Here is a 15987-nt window from a genome sequence, read left to right as displayed (position 1 = left end):
TTCTACCTGTGGGATGGGATAATGATCATCTAACCTGCCCCCCCTCCCAATCCTTTTTTGATGAGTTAGTGAGTAATTCCCGACAACCTTACTTAAGGGCTTGTGAACGCTAACTCGAGAAAGCGCATAGGAGACCACCGAATGCCACACCATTGCCGTCGTTGCAGTGGAACTGCCCCACAGGGTTTCCCGGGCTGCGAGTCCTTATGGAAGCTGGTGGCGACATCTCTTGCCCATGGAGTGGCTGCTGGGTTGGAATCACAGCCGAGCACTTTAGCCTCTGCGCCACCCGGGTGAGCAGCACGTTGCCTCTTATCTCCTCCCTATCTACAAGAGGTGTCAGGGTAAGGGGGGTAATGTACAGCATGGTCCCTTTAGGACTAGGGCAGTGTAGTCAGTGGAGCTGCCTGGGAGAGAGGGCTCTGCAGCATCGCTGGAGAGAGCACCTCGTACTCTGGCTGCTGCGCCTCGTTCAAGTTCATAGAAATAAATCATGTGTTCATCTAGGTCTTTAAGTGATTCTGCCCTTCTGCTTCCTGCGCTCTGACTCTTTTTCTTCCGCCTCCCGCATCTCAAACCAGAATAGACTCTCGTGGTCCTTCGCCTGGAGAGCAGCCTTCGGGAAGGATGCTGCGGGCCGACGCAGTGACTGACAGGCTGCCCTGGCTCAGTTATCACAGTGCTGATGCTGTCCATTCTAAAGGTACAGTACTGTGATAACTGAAGGATGGCAGCCATCTTGCCTTCCATCAAAGGCGCCTCCTCGAGCCCGAGAAGCGAGATGGAAGTGAAGAAGGACTGACAACGAGGTGGCCAGACCCAGAGCCACGCTTGCCTTGTTTCTTTCCTGGAGTGTAGAAAAAGTCATCCCACCTCTTTGCCTTGTTTTGTTATGTGGGAATGAAGAGGAGTCGAGTGGTGTTTTTTTATAACAGCTTGATAAATATTGTACTGAGAAAATGTGCATTAACATCTTTGGAAGCCTGGAGCTTTAAGAGATTGCTAATAAATCGTGCTAAGCATGAACTTGTAGGCAGTATGCAGAAAAGTGTCATTATTACACAGGTAAAAGGTACCCTTGCTCGAATAGCTTGACCCTACTGGATGCTCAGAATTAAGTTCAGCTAAGGGGGGAGGCATCCCTTCTTACACTAAGACAGTGTTGAAACTATTGTATGAATAAAATCGCATCTTTGTGCTTAAGGAATGGATGGTGATGTGTAATTTTTCTTTTAAGAATATCAATGTTTAAAAAAAAAAGAATATCAATGTTTAGCTTCCTGCCTAACTCAGTAGACACTTAATTGAATGCCTGTGTTACTACTGTTGCTATCTCTGCATGAAAATAAAAATTTCAATGACTTTATTAAGTAATTAAGAGCAACTTGGCGGTGCTATCTGGAGATAGAACGCTATAGCTATCAAGCCAGCATACAGTGCACATCAGAGACTAGAAGATTTAAAAGAGGCCTGTGTCCCATTCTACAGCATGCTGTTGTGAAGAGTCTGGGTTATTAAAGAAGCAGGATTCCCCGAATCCCCTCTGCCAATCATCCCTCTTCCCCAAGACCCTGAAAGAAAGCTTGTGTAAGAGCAACTAACAAGCATTAAAGTAAAAGATTTTATCATTTGCTAGATCACAGGTCCCTTGTGTAATCTAACATGTAGTTTATGGTCAAGGCCTAAAACAGGAACCTCGCAGGGCTGCCTCCGTTCCTGTCCAAATTTGAGAACCTCGCCACCTGTAGAAAGGCGACAGATACAGGCATCTACCACAGGTGCTGATGCACTTGTGCAAAGAGAAAGGACAGATCCTACTGGCACCAGCCACCACAGGGAGGGGAGGAAAACAAGGCCTAAATACCAGCATATGGTAACCACACCCACTCGTGAACTCGGCTCAGTCCGTGTCTTAGACATCGACCGATTCCTTTAGCAAGCCTGCCACTGAGACAGAATGAGGATGAACGGGAACCGGAAGAGAGCAGAGCGACACAGGCTTGCCCCTGTGGAGACAGGGTCAGTTCCGTCCTTCACTGTTGGCCTGCCCCACATTCCTTTACCGCCCCCCGCAATTCTCTCTGGGGCCTTCTTTCCCTTTCACCCAAAGAGGGGCCATTCCTACTAGTAACTCCTGGCCCTTTCCTGCTTGACCCCAAATGATTGTACTCTAGACACCCTAAAACCCACCCCAGACGTGTGCCTTCGGCGTTCGCAGCCTGTGTGAACTACACACGGGACTGGTTTTGATTAATTTCAGAGTGGTATGCCTCGGCCTAGTGGGGACCATGCTACCAGCCCTGAAATTCCTTGGGGTTTTCTGCTCTCTGACGGAAACCCTGAAAGAATGTCTAAGAAAGGAGAGCTCTGGGATTGGTGATTTCTGAAGAAACCTGAGACGCTCCTCAGTTTTAGTGTTTTAGCAGGTGGGCGAGAATGCTTCAAGGCACCGTGTGTTGTGTAATTGTTGGCCGCAGCCAGCATTTCACCACCACCTCTGCTCTCACTGTTTTCCCCTGTTGCGAGACTCACCCTTCCTTGACCCCAGGATCTGCGTCCACTCCAAAAGCCATCTTGAGTCCTGCTACTTGTAAACAGAGAAGCTGGGGTACAGTCTCGCAGGAGCTGGAGGGCTTGCCCAGGAAAGCTGGCAATCCTGGCCTCTGAGACGGTTCATGGATGTAAGGTGTCCCAACAGGGCAGGGAGAAGTCTGAGAACTCTGCTGGAATTTTCCCTACTACCTTTATAAAACACGATGTACATCTGGCTCATTACACTCTTCAGTATAGGGGGAGACTCGGCAGTGGGATGCTGAGACATGTATTCTGATGAGCCTGCCATGTTAAGCATGTTGGGATGAGTACAGGATCGCAGCCCACGTGATTTAGTCGATTGTGCTCTTTCTTCCTCAAACTGTATGAAGATAATTTGTTGCAAGCGAGACCTTGATAGGATCTCTCTGTCTTGGCACATTTAAAGTTCTCCTGTCTGTGGAACATGGAAAGTCCTGTGGACTGGTACTTTCAAACAAACAAATAGGTTTTGGAAGAAGTACAGCCAGAGTGCTCCGTAGAGACAAGGAGGGCAAGACTTCCTCTCGTGTACTCTGGACATGGAGACCAGTCCCTGGAGAGGGACATCATGATTGGTAACGTGGAGGGGCAGTGAAAAAGAGAAGGGCCTTTGAGACGATGGACTGACAGTGGCCGCAGCAAGAGGCTCAAACCAGAACAAGTATGAGGATGGGGCAGGACGGGCACTGATCTCTTCTGTGGTCCATGACGGGGTCACTCACTCTGAGGTGGAGCCAACTCAATAGCACCCAGCAACACACTCCAGACACTTAGACACAGTCCCAGGCTTTTTCACACAGCTAAGTATAGCTTGGAACTTCTGTAAAATATAAAGAAAACTCTCATTATAATGAGAAAATGCAAACACCAAAACAAATGGCTGCACAAGAAATCAGACGTGGCATCTTGCTGGTTTTGTGACTTCTGCTGATAGGCGCCTCGACATTGCATGTTGCAGCATAAATACATAACACATTACAGACCGTGTGCGTCTCGACGGCCACCTTCCACTGGGACACATTTCTTACCAATTGTGCATAGACCATATCTGCAACAGACAACCACTAGTATTTTAAGTGATGCGGAAGTTTTAAAATACATGCTAATCAACCTTGCAACTTCGCTCTTAGCAGCAGCCTCGTAAGAGGGTGCATTCTATAGCTTGCTTTCTAGAATCCAATAAGAAAAGCAGAGAGACTACATAGCCGATAATGAACTTACCTAAGGGATTATGTGTTCTATTAGCCATGAGTACATTACACTCTCCTTAAGCACAAAGCTCATATTGGGTCATGCTTTAGAAATCTGCTTTTAGTTGTTAAGAATATTGGACTGATCCTACCAGACCCCATGCAGTCTTCTACCTCAGTCACTCCACATAAGGAACAGAGATTTAGCTTCCTGACCTTGCCGACACCGATTCTAAAACATTTGCCTCTGTCTAGAATATTTTCAGCTTCCTTGAATAACCAGCAATTATAAAAGTACATCAATTTTTTTCTGTACCATTCTTATGGAATTATTTCTCCCAGATCAATTACTTTTTGAGAAAAATGCTTTATTTTTATGATTCATTTAGGGGAATGTTTATTTTTCCCTTCTGGGGGAAAGATTCTTTAAATCTGCATTCATATTGACACACAATCCTCAAACATCTTTTGTTCTCACCATTATGAGTTCAAGTTCATCTGGTGCCAGAAATGCTATGCTTTTGTTTTCCATGAGATTGTGAAGAAAATTATGATTATGCTAAATAATGGGAAGCAGACAAGGACTCAGTTAATCAGACAACCATTTTCATTGCTACTATCTTTACAAGTTAACTTAAACTCATTTTATTTTTATCCACTTCAAAATTAGTGTCCTCACGAATATTTCCTGATCAATTGGAGACAGATGCCGGGAGCGTTTTTGCTAAGAAGACGTCTGCGGCCACATCTGGGCTCTGCAGAAAGGGGTGCGCAACTATGAACGCACACCTGTGAGCATCTATCACTGTCCGCCGTGGGCACAGTATTGAGGAGTGGTGGTACTTCTATCTCCCCTCTTCTCAATCGTAAGGAAGACTTCAGTATCAGTAGTGGACCAAGGCTTCACTTCACTCAATATGCATACTGAAAACGAGGACTTGAAGCACTTGCTAATAAAGATCCGGGATTGCAGCCGTAGGTATGGATTACAACTCATTTAATGTCAAGAAGACCAAAAATCCTCACGACTGGACCAGTAGGTAACACCAAGGTAAACAGAGAAAGGATCAAGTTGTTAAGGATTTCATCTTGCTTGGATTAACAATCAGGGCTCATGGAAGCAGCAGTCAAGAGATCAAATGACTGCTGAATTGGGTAAATCTGTTTTGTAAGACTTAAAAAAACTTATTGGGGGCTCGTACAGCTCTTATCACAATCCATACACACATTCATTGTGTCAAGCACATTTGTACATTTGTTGCCCTCATCATTCTCAAAACATTTTCTTTCTACTTGAGCCCTTGGTATCAGCTCCTCATTTTTTCCCTTCCCTCCCCACCCCCGCCTCACAAATCCTTGATAATTTATAAATTATTATTTTGTCAAGTCTTACGCTGTCTGATATCTCCCTTCATCCACTTTTCTGTTGGCCATACCCCAGGGAGGGGTTTATATGGAGAGCCTTATGATCAGTTTCTCCTTTCTACCTTCCCCCTATCCTCCTGGTATCACTACTCTCATTATTGGTCCAGTTCTTATCTGTACCAGTGTACATGCTCTGGTCTAGCCAGATTTGTAAGGTAGAATTGGGATCATGATAGTGTGGGGGTGGGGTGGGGGCGGGAGGAAGCATTAAAGAACTAGAGGAAAGTTGTATGTTTCATGAGTGATATCCTACACCCTGACTGGCTTATCTCCTCCCTGTGACCCTTCTGTAAAGGGATGTCCAGTTGCCTACAGATGGGCTTTGGGTCTCCACTCTGTACTCCTCCTCATTCACAGTGATATGATTTTTTTGTTTTTTATGCTTGATACCTGATCCCATCAATACCTCGTGATCACACAGGCAGGTGTGCTTCTTCCATGTGGACTTTGTTGCTTCTCAGCTAAATGGTCACTTGTTTATCTTCAAACCTTTAAGATCCCAGATGCTCTATCTTTTTATAGCCAGACACCATCTGCTTTCACCACATCTGCCTATGCTCCTGCTTTGTCTTCAGTGATCGTGTTGAGAAGGTGAGCATTACGGAATGCCAGTTTAATAGACAAAGTGTTCTTGCCTTGAGGGAGTGCTTGAGTAGAGGCCCAATGTCCATCCTCTACCTTAATACTAAACCTATAAATATATACACATACATCTATTTCCCCATCATCATATGTAAATATATTCACATATGTACATGCCTGTATTTAGATCTTTATAAATGCCCTTTGCCTCCTAGCTCTTTCCTCTAGTTCTTTGACTTTCCTCTTGTCCCACTATCATGCTCAGCCTTCATTGGGTTTCAGTTATTCCTCTAGGTTACATTGCCCTTGATTAAGCCCTACCAGGCCTCCTACACCCTCCTCACCACTGATTTTGGATCACTTGTTGTTCCCGTGTCCCTGGGTTTACTAACAATACTTCCTTTTGCCTGCCTACCCCTCTCCCATGTCCTCCTGGAACCGTAGGTCCCATTGTTTTCTCCTCCCAATTGTTTATCCCACTTAGCTTATCTAGATAGACATGCAGAGATAATAATATGCACAAAAACAAGACAGAGCAAAGCAAAGCAACAAAAGAATACAAATTAACAAAATCCCAATGACAAAAAAGAAAGAAAGAAAGAAAGAAAGAAAGAAAGAAAGAAAGAAAGAAAGAAAGAAAGAAAGAAAAGCCTGTAAATAATTCAAGGTCTGCTGACCTTTAGGAGTGTGTGTTAGTCTGGGTAAACTAGGGAAACAAAGCTACAGAAACTCATATGTATAAGAGAGATTTTATATAAAGGTTAAGTGTACATTAAGAAAGCATCCCAACCCAGTGCTGCCCATGCTCATAAGTCCAACATTAACCCATATGTCCGACACCAATTTACAATGTCCTCCACCATGTCACAAAACACACGCAATGATGCCGACTGCAGGAGGAAAGCCAAGTCAGTTAGCATGTAAGCATCTCAGCACTGGCAGGGGTCTCCATGCGGCTTCTCTAGCACCCAGGACAGCATCAGAGTAGGTCCATTGGCTTCTCCTCAGGGATGTCTTACAGGAAGTGAGCCTTGCAAGCTGAAGCAGGGAACTAGTTTAGGCAGCTGCACCCTGGTTCCCATCAGAAAGCAAGAAACCCAAGAACTAGAAAGGCGAGGCTCACCAAGCCATTTATCTCTCTTCCCTTCAATTAACCCCACATGTGTATATTGGTCAGGTTGGCACAATAAACTTTAACTATCTCAGAGTGTTTTCCATTTGAGTCTGATGGGGTGCCATGTCCTGGCCCCAAGGTCTATTATTGGTATTCCCTTGGGACTTCCTTGCTCTGTTCCCCTTGCTATTCTTTTGCACGCCCTTAATGTTTTGCCTCGGTGTGATGGGGTCAGATTGGGTGCAATTCCCACACTGTGTCTCCTGTGTTGTCCCCTGTAGGGTTGTGGGTCAGTGAGGGATGTTGTGTCTCATAGTGGGTCTGGCTATATGGTCCTCTTTGTGGATTGGCTGCTCTGAGCAGGTATATAGTCCTCAAGGCTTGGTGGGCAAGGATGTACTCCACTCTCTCTTCCTCCCCCTTCACTTGCTCCAATGTGCTCTGATCAGACATGTCCCTCTCCCTGCACTGTAGCTTCAGTGCTGTCCTCTGAAGTGAATTTTTTTGTGGGCACAGACTTTTTTTAAATGTTGAAAAGCAAGGATGTTACTTTGAGGGTGAAAGTGGGCCTGACCTAAGCTATGATATTTTCAATGGCCTCATAGGCATGTAAAAGTTTGATATTGAAAAAGGAAGACCAAATAAAAATCGACGCATTTCAACTGTGGAGTTGGCAAAGAATATTCAATGTACCACGAATATCAAAAGAACAAAAACAAAAAAAAAATCTACCTTGGAGGAAAGACCGCCAGCATGCTCCTTAGAGGCGAGGATGGCAAGACTTTGTATCCTTATCAGGAGAGACCCGTCCCTGGAGAAAGACATCATGCTTGGTCAAGTGGAAGGGCAGTGAAAAAGATGAAGGCCCTCAAGGAGATAGATGGACACGGTGGCTACACCAGTGAGCTCCAACAATTTGGGGACCGGTAGGACCGGGGTGTGTTTCCTTATCTTGTACATAGGGTCAAAATGCTGGAACCAACTCGACATCACCTAATATCACCAGACATAATCACTTTTTTTTTTTTGCCAACTTAATATCATTAAGTGATTCCTTTTCAGAAAAATAAACTATCCTGACTTATCTACCAGGTCTCAAACTATTTAATAGTAATTTCATATCATAAAACTGTACTCCTTAATAAGTGCATTTGGATCTTAATAAATGCACTTTGGCCAAATGTTGACATCATTTCACAGGTAGAATTTTGCTTATGTAAATAGATCAGGTAGAGCCAGAAGAGGTCTTTTTCTTACTGTTAATTAACAGGAGGATTTGCATGAGATGACTTATTTGCTGAACACCTGTGTCCCGAGGCACTCGTTCCCCACCTCACCTGAGTCTGAGGGAGTAGAAGAGTCGTTTATTTTTCCTAAGTGAACGGCTAGAGGGGGAGGTCAGAGAGGTCCTCAAGCCACGCAGCTAATAAGTGATAGAGCCAGTGTGATTCCAGAACATAGAAAACATAACAAACTCTGTACAATGCAGCTTCGCTTGTGAACGTCGAAAACCATCTGATGCTTTCAAACCGTATGAGGCTCAACATGCAGGAACATGCTTTAAAACATGCAGCTCCAGAAGCACTGCCTTCCACCTTCCACTCGGGCCCTCACTGGATGTGTTCCGCACTGGGCAGCTTTTCAAGATGAAAGTTCAGTCAGGGCCCCACATTTCTTCAAAGCCCTGTAAAGACTTCCTTTACTCTTGGGTTAAGAGTAATCACATCCTCCAGAGGTCCCTATAGAGCTTGTTCCCATTTGGTTGACAGGTGGTCCTGTGTTTTTCTGGAGAATTAAGCTCCTTCCCAGCTCAGATAACATTTCTTTCTGCTTAGAGCAGCGGTTCTCAACCTGTGGGTCACGACCCCTTTGGGGAGGTTGAACAACCTTTTCACAGGGGTTGCCTAAAACCATGCTTCAAGACAAAATTTCATTTATTTGTAATTATGAATAAATATTTCATAACATAATTACATATCTTTTGTGATTAATCACTGTGCTTTAATTATGTTCAAGTTGCAACAATGAAAATAAATCCTGCATATCAGATATTTACATTATGATTCAGAACAGTAGTAAAATTACAGTTATGAAGTAGCAATGAAATAATTTTGTGGTTGTGGGGTCACGACAACATGAGGAGCTGTATGAAGGGTCACGGCACTAGGAAGGCTGAGAACCAGTGGCTTCGAGTTTCCTTCCTGTCACTTCCCCTCGCTACTGTTTACCCTTTAGTCTCACTCATACGCATTTCACAGATACCTCTTCCCTGACCACTCTGACTAGGTCTACTCTCACAACACCCTGCCCTTTTCTTTCGGGGCATTTGGAATGCAGGGGGGCGTGGGGTGTGTGTGTGTGTGTGTGTGTGTGTGCGTGATTAATGCCAGGAGCCCTATTTCTACTAACAGGAGGATGTGGGATACTGAGTAGACTTTGTCCTGTGGTCTAAGATTGGGTGAGAAGAGCTCAAAGAGAAGAATATGGTCTTTAAAAATCACTTTCCACCTCACCTGACTCCACCACACCAAGGCAAAACACTAAGAGTGTGCAACAGAACAGCAAGGGGAGCAGAGTAAGGAAGTCCCGAGGGAATACCAAAAGCAAACTTTGGAGCCAGGGAGTGGCACTCCATTTGACTTGACCAGAAAACACTCCTAAAGGTCAACAAACAGACCTTGAACTATTTACAGGCTTTTCTCTCTCTTTTTTTGGTCATTGGTTTTTTGTTGCTGTTTTGTTTTCTTTTGTTGCTTTGCTTTGCTCTGTTTTCTTTTTTGTGCATATTATTATCTCTGCATGTCTATCTAGATAAGATAGGCAAGATAAACAATCTGGAGGAGAAAATAACAATGGACTAATGCTTCTGGGGACATGGTAGAGGGGGAGGTGGGGAAAGGAAGTGGTAACAAACCCAGGGACAAGGGAACAACAAGTTATCAAAAATAAGTGGTAAGGAGGGTGTAATAGACCTGGTAGGGCTTGATCAAGGGCAGTGTAACCAAGAGGAATTACTGAAACCCAAATGAAGGCTGAACATGATAGTGGGACAAGAGGAAAGTCAAAGGAAATAGAGGAAAGAACTAGGAGGCAAAGGGCATTTATAGAATCTAAATAAAGGCATGTACATATGTAAGTATATTCATAGGTGATAGGGAAATAGATCTATGTGCATATATTTATAGGTTTAGTTTTAAGGTAGCTAATGGACATTGGGCCTCTACTCAAGTACTCCCTCAATGGAAGAACACTTTTTTCTATTAAACTGGCATTTTGTGATGCTCACCTTCCCGACAGGATCACTGAAGACAAAATGTGTGCATAAGCAAATGTGGTGAAGAAAGCTGATGGTGTCTGGCTATAAAAAGATATAGCATCTAGGGTCTTAAAGACTTGAAGATAAACAAACAGCCATCTAGCTGAGAAGCAACAAAGCCCACATGGAAGAAGCACACCAGCCTGTGTGATCACGAGGTGTCGAAGGGATCAGGTATCAGACATCAAAGAACAAAAAATCAAATCATTATGAATGATGGGGAGTGCAGAGTGGAGACCCAAAACACATCTGTAGGCAATTGCACATTGCCGTAGAGAAGGGCCGAGGGGAGGAGACAAGACAGTCAGGGTTCAGTGTACCAACGATGAAACACAACTTTCCTCTAGTTCTTAAATGCTTTCTCCCTCCCACTATCATGATCCCAATTCTACCTTACAAATCGGGCTAGACCAAAGGATGTACAATGGTACAGATAGGAACTGGAAACACAGGAAATCCAGCACAGATGAACTCAGGACTAGTGGTGAGAGTGGCGATACTGTAGGGTGGAGGGAAGGTGGGGTAGAAAGGGGGAATCGATCACAAGGATCTCCATATAAACCCCTTCCTGGGGGGTGGCCAACAGAAAAGTGGGTGAAGGGAGACATGGGACAGTGTAATACACGACAAAATAATAATTTATAAATTATCAAGGGTTCATGAGGGAGGGGGGTTGGGCAGGGAGGAGAAAATGAGGCACTGATACCAAGGGTTCTAGTAGAAAGAAAATGTTTTGAGAATGATGGCAACAAATGTACAAATGTGCTTGACACAATGAATCTATGTTTGGATTGTGATAAGAGTTGTATGAGCTGCCAATAAACTGATTTTTGAAAAGACCCACAAAAACAAAACCACTTTCTTGGGTCTGAGAACTGCATCTCTCTGGCCAGCATTTTCACGTAGAGCTTTTTAGAAAGATAATTCGACAGAGCAAGCTTTCAAATTGCCCCCTTTTCTCACACCTACACTCTCACAGGGCTGCCAGAGCGAGAGAGGCCATGTTGCAGGGCGTGCCTTTCTCAAGAGGACCATTGAGCTTAGAGGTCTTTTTTGGAGCCCTTGTCCTGGCAAGTACTCCCATGGCCGTGGCCTGCCACGCTGAGAGAAGGGACGTGGAGAAAGGAGGGAGACAGAGGTACTGCATTTAGTCGGGGAGCCATCTGAGCTTCCTTGGACTCCAATGAATCCCTGGAGAGAGACTCAGGACTTGGTGCTTTCTTGCCAGTGCCTCGCAGCAGAGGTGCTCCAAGGACCGGTGATTATTCTCAGCAGGGCGTCTCAAGAAAGAGCTAGCAATATGTCCCCCTCGTGTGAGCTGGAATATGGAGTGCTCCAAACGTGACCTCCAGGACCAGTCAAAAAACGCTGCTCCCTCAAACCGGGATGGTTGAAAAATGAGGGACCCACTCACTACTACTGGACGTCCCAGAGAGGTGAGTCTGTCCACGGTGGAGCAGCTCAGGGAGGACGGGGGCAGGGTGAGAGGGCAGAGCTGCTCGCTGCTAAACCGCATGGCCCCGACGCCGCTCAGCTGAGAGGGTGGGCTGCTTTGTGCTGAACATGGGATTACAATCATAAGCAAAAAGAGACCTGTAGCAACTCAACATCAGCAGAAGGTCAGGTGGAGGAACAGCAGAGCGGTCAGTGCGGGGCGGCAGAAGTCATGGGAAAGACAACGTTCATGAGTTACTCTTCACGGAGTGAAATTCAAAACCGTTAAGATTATTTGTGAAAAAGGTAACTGCAGAATCTCTCGTCAGATAGCAGCCTCCTCCGAAAGCTCCTCACCCACTGCCTCTCACTTAAGGCGTGGGAATGCGTCCAGAGGCCTGAGGACTCACCTTTGAGCTGTGTGGGAGGGAGGCTTCTGTAGCCACCGAAGTCTGGCAAAGCCTCCCCATCGCCCTCGTACCAGCCATGCTGGAGGAGCGCTAGTGCCGACCTGCCGGGGACTAATCCCGCGTTTTCATGGGCTCTTGAACTTGCCGCCCTGGGAGTGCTGGTGGTGTGATGGGTACTTTAGCAGCACACGCTCTTGCCTTGTAAAGTTTCCCCAGGAGAAAAAGTTCCACACGGAGCAAATTAAATTCTCGTCTCCTAAGGCTCTTAATCAGAGTGGTGGGGACCAGAGGGAAGGTGCTTCTAGGCCTCTGGGAAGATAGGGCTGATCAGCCATGGCCTCTGAGCGCTTTGACTTCCCAGGCTCCGGAGCCGCGCCTCAGAAGTCCTTTTGGACTGCTTTTTGGCGAAATCTTCAGATTCACCAGAGAACTGCTCCAGTGAATCTGAGTGTGTGTCTGCATCTGAGCGAGGTCGCTTCCTTAGAGTAGACAAGCAGTGGTTTTTTATGCCGCCGATGTTAAGATAGATAACTGGCCACTTGCTCTCTTCTCGCCCTCCCGTGCTGCCCTCAACAACTGTTTTGTGAAGGAAAAAGCCCACGTAAGTGGCTCACTGACACAAGCCTGCTCGATTGGATCAGTCAGGGATCCTGCTTGAGAGAGCATTCCTGAGACTGTTCAGGACCAAGAAACTATCTAGACCTGGCTGCCACTACGTACCAGATTCTGGGACTCAAGTTCAAGGGCAGCTTGTAGCATGGAGGGTCAGCCTCAGGTGAGTGGATGGCTGCATTATCAGAAAATTCTTGTATCGAGCTGAAATCTGTTCCCAAATAACTGCCACCTATTGGTTCTGCCCTCCTGAAGCTGAGAATCCTTTCCCGTATGAGTCCCTCAGATATCTGCTTCTATAGACCCACTCACTCTTGGTCTTCCCTTATTCAGGGCCCTGCGGCACTCAGGTGGCATCTTTCCCACAGTTTCCCCCTCCTGTCTGCCCCCTTTGGCATACTCTGAAGCTTGTCCACATCAGGCCTCAGTGTGGCAGCCCGTACTCCAAGGGTGGGATCTGAGTGAATCCATACCACCTTGTTGGTTCATCCACACTCCTGAAGTCTCAGTGTGAGCCAAACTCAAACTCAAGCAGCCCTGCTCGTGTGTTGGTTAAATACCGGGCTGTTAATCAAGAGACTGGATTAGAGCTCCACCATTCATCAGAATTAACTGACAGTAATGGCTTTGGTTTGGTTTATACACAAACCTATATTTGTTCGGCTCCAAATCGCACACTTGATAGGCACTTCCAGGAGTTACAGAGAAGATGACCTTAGCTACCAGACTGGCTTTCCGTCTCTCTGAAACATGCACAGGAAGATAGTTTGAAGGAGTCACAACGGCATCTCCCGCCTCTTTGAAGGAGGGAGAGGGAAAGACCCAAATTATTGCGCTCCCACTCTGTGCCAGCTGCTCCCCCTGGTTTGTCCCCTTGAGGACGGCACGCATCACTCCCATGGTAGTGGCGAGGAAACTGGCGGAAAGGGAATCATGCCGTGCTGCTCACACAGCCATCCGACCCCAGGGCCAGCGTGCTCCCCACCATGCCACCCCACTTCCTCCCACAGACGAGCCTTCCCCCAACTGTATCGGCCTCCCCACTGCTTCCAAACATCACGACTCACCAAACTGCCAAAATCAAAAAGGAAAAAGACAAACCGAAACCTCTCACCAACATGGGTGCACGTTCATTATTTGTTCCTGTGGTTCGAGTCCATCCAGTGGCCTCACAGGTCGAAGACTTGGTGATCTGCTCCCATGGAGACTATTCTGCCATCGGTGGTGGTGACGATGACACAGCTCTTAATTAATATGACTGAGCGCCTGAATTGTGTGAGTTGTGTATTATCACATCATAAAAGTCAGCAGGGTGCCAATTTTAAAATAAAAAGACGACAAGAAAACCCTATGAGGTCTGGGCTCTGTTACCTGGGCTCCCTTTGCCCTCTCACACTCCTGCAGGGCAGTGGCAGGTGATGCAGAGTGAGTAAAACCAGCACACGGAGAGAGAAGGTGGCAGGATCAGCCTTACTAGTTCACAGAGGCGGATATTTTTCCCTGTGCATCATCCCAGAAAGCACAATCTGTGGCCAGGGTCTAAATGATTGAGGAGAACATTTCCAGGGACACAGAAGAAAGGGAGAGTGAGTCAGGCAGGAAGGAAAGGAGAGGTAACGTGATGGCGTCTCAGCAAGGTGGCCACTGCTTGGTGCCATCTCCAGGGATGATCTCGCAAGTGTGTAAATGCAGGCATCTCGTGAGAGCCCATCTGAAGAAGGAAAGAAGCTGGATTGATCCACTCGCTGCTCTCTGCTGATACCCCACATCCTAACCCCCGCTTTCCCTGCCTTGTATGCGGCTCTCACACAGTGTCACACCTTGGCATCAACTGGGAAGGCTCACTGCCCCCAGAAGATTTTGACTCAGAACAGCCCAACAGGACACAGCAGAACCCCCTCTGGGGGTTTCTAGGGTGGTGCTATGTTATGGGAACAGAGAGCCTCCTCTTTCTCCTGTGGACCAGCTGGTGGGTTTGAACTGCTGGCCTTGTAGCAGCCTACTTGTAACCCAATATACCACCAGGCTCCTTATGCACAAGAAAACAGATCTACTCTGAGCTCCAGGTAAGACGTCACTGCCATGGGGCATACTGCTGCTTGTCCATTGCTGTGAAATCGATTTTGATTCTGCACATCACAAAATCTCTCTATCTCTCTCTCTCTATCATCTATCTATCTATCTATCTATCTATCTATCTATCTATCTATCTATCTATCTATCTATCTATCTCTATCTCACACATACACACACACACACGCAGCACACACACAGACCCATTGATTAAGCAATCTTTGTAATGTGGGATTGGTGGTCAGCATGAGCCTAGCAGACTCCTAAACATGGGCTCTCAAGACCACCGTCTTTCAGACCCTGAAGAGGCACTTCTCTGCACCATGTTTGCTTCCTCTCTCCTTGAAACAAAAAGCAAGTCTACTTGAATGTGACTATAGGCGCTGCTGCTGACACCAGAGACGGGCAGGGCATCAGAGTAGGAGTACGGGTGGAGCGGAGAAGTTCTTAGGAGAGCGAGGACGTACCGATATGAAAGTTTCAAGCCTTTCCCGCCTCCCTATGAACGTAGCAGAGTCGTGCACAGCGAAGCTTTCTTTCCCAGTAGCGCTGAGCACACATTTTCATGCTTCTCTTGGTGTCTCAAATTGGAGACGTGCACAAAGCATTCGAGTACTAGCAAAAGGTGCACATGATGGCTAAAGAATAATTTTCAATATTAAGCAATTCATACATGTGGTACAAATGAATTACTGGCCACAGCCTTGGTAACTCCCACCAAGGGACTGAGATCGACCATGCAAATAGGGTGCATGGAACTCTTGTGACCCCACTGGGTTTTAAACGAACCATCAGAAGCAGGAAAAGAGGGTCTCACTGTAACGGAACCCCAGGATCCATGCATGCTTGACCTCCTTGTTTCAAGAGACAACTGGGACACTGGGGGAAGGCAGGGGAGTGGCAGAGAAGCAGCAGCAGCAGTGCCAAGAGCCAGAGCTGACTAGAGCACCAGGCTTCCTGGCCCAGAGAGTGAGCAACGCTGAGTGCCTTTGACCAGGAGGCTCACTTAATGGAGGGGTTGCTTTCAGGCCCTTCATCAGGGAGCTAAGTTTGCTGACAGGGTAATTTTACACGGAGGCTTATGGTGGGCTGGAATGAATGTCTTTGGGGGCATTTATTAACCACGCTAAAAGAGCTTTGTAACACTTGCTCCGGCAGGGCAGAGGTCAGGGGCCACATGGCCGAGAGGCTGGGAATCAGAGAGGTGCTTGCAGGCACAGCTGAGAAGAGTTGCTCTTGACCAAAAGAACTGTAACC

This window comes from Tenrec ecaudatus, chromosome 1 (genome assembly GCF_050624435.1).
Source record: "Tenrec ecaudatus isolate mTenEca1 chromosome 1, mTenEca1.hap1, whole genome shotgun sequence".
Taxonomy (NCBI): domain Eukaryota; kingdom Metazoa; phylum Chordata; class Mammalia; order Afrosoricida; family Tenrecidae; genus Tenrec; species Tenrec ecaudatus.
This window is presented reverse-complemented; position numbering follows the sequence as displayed.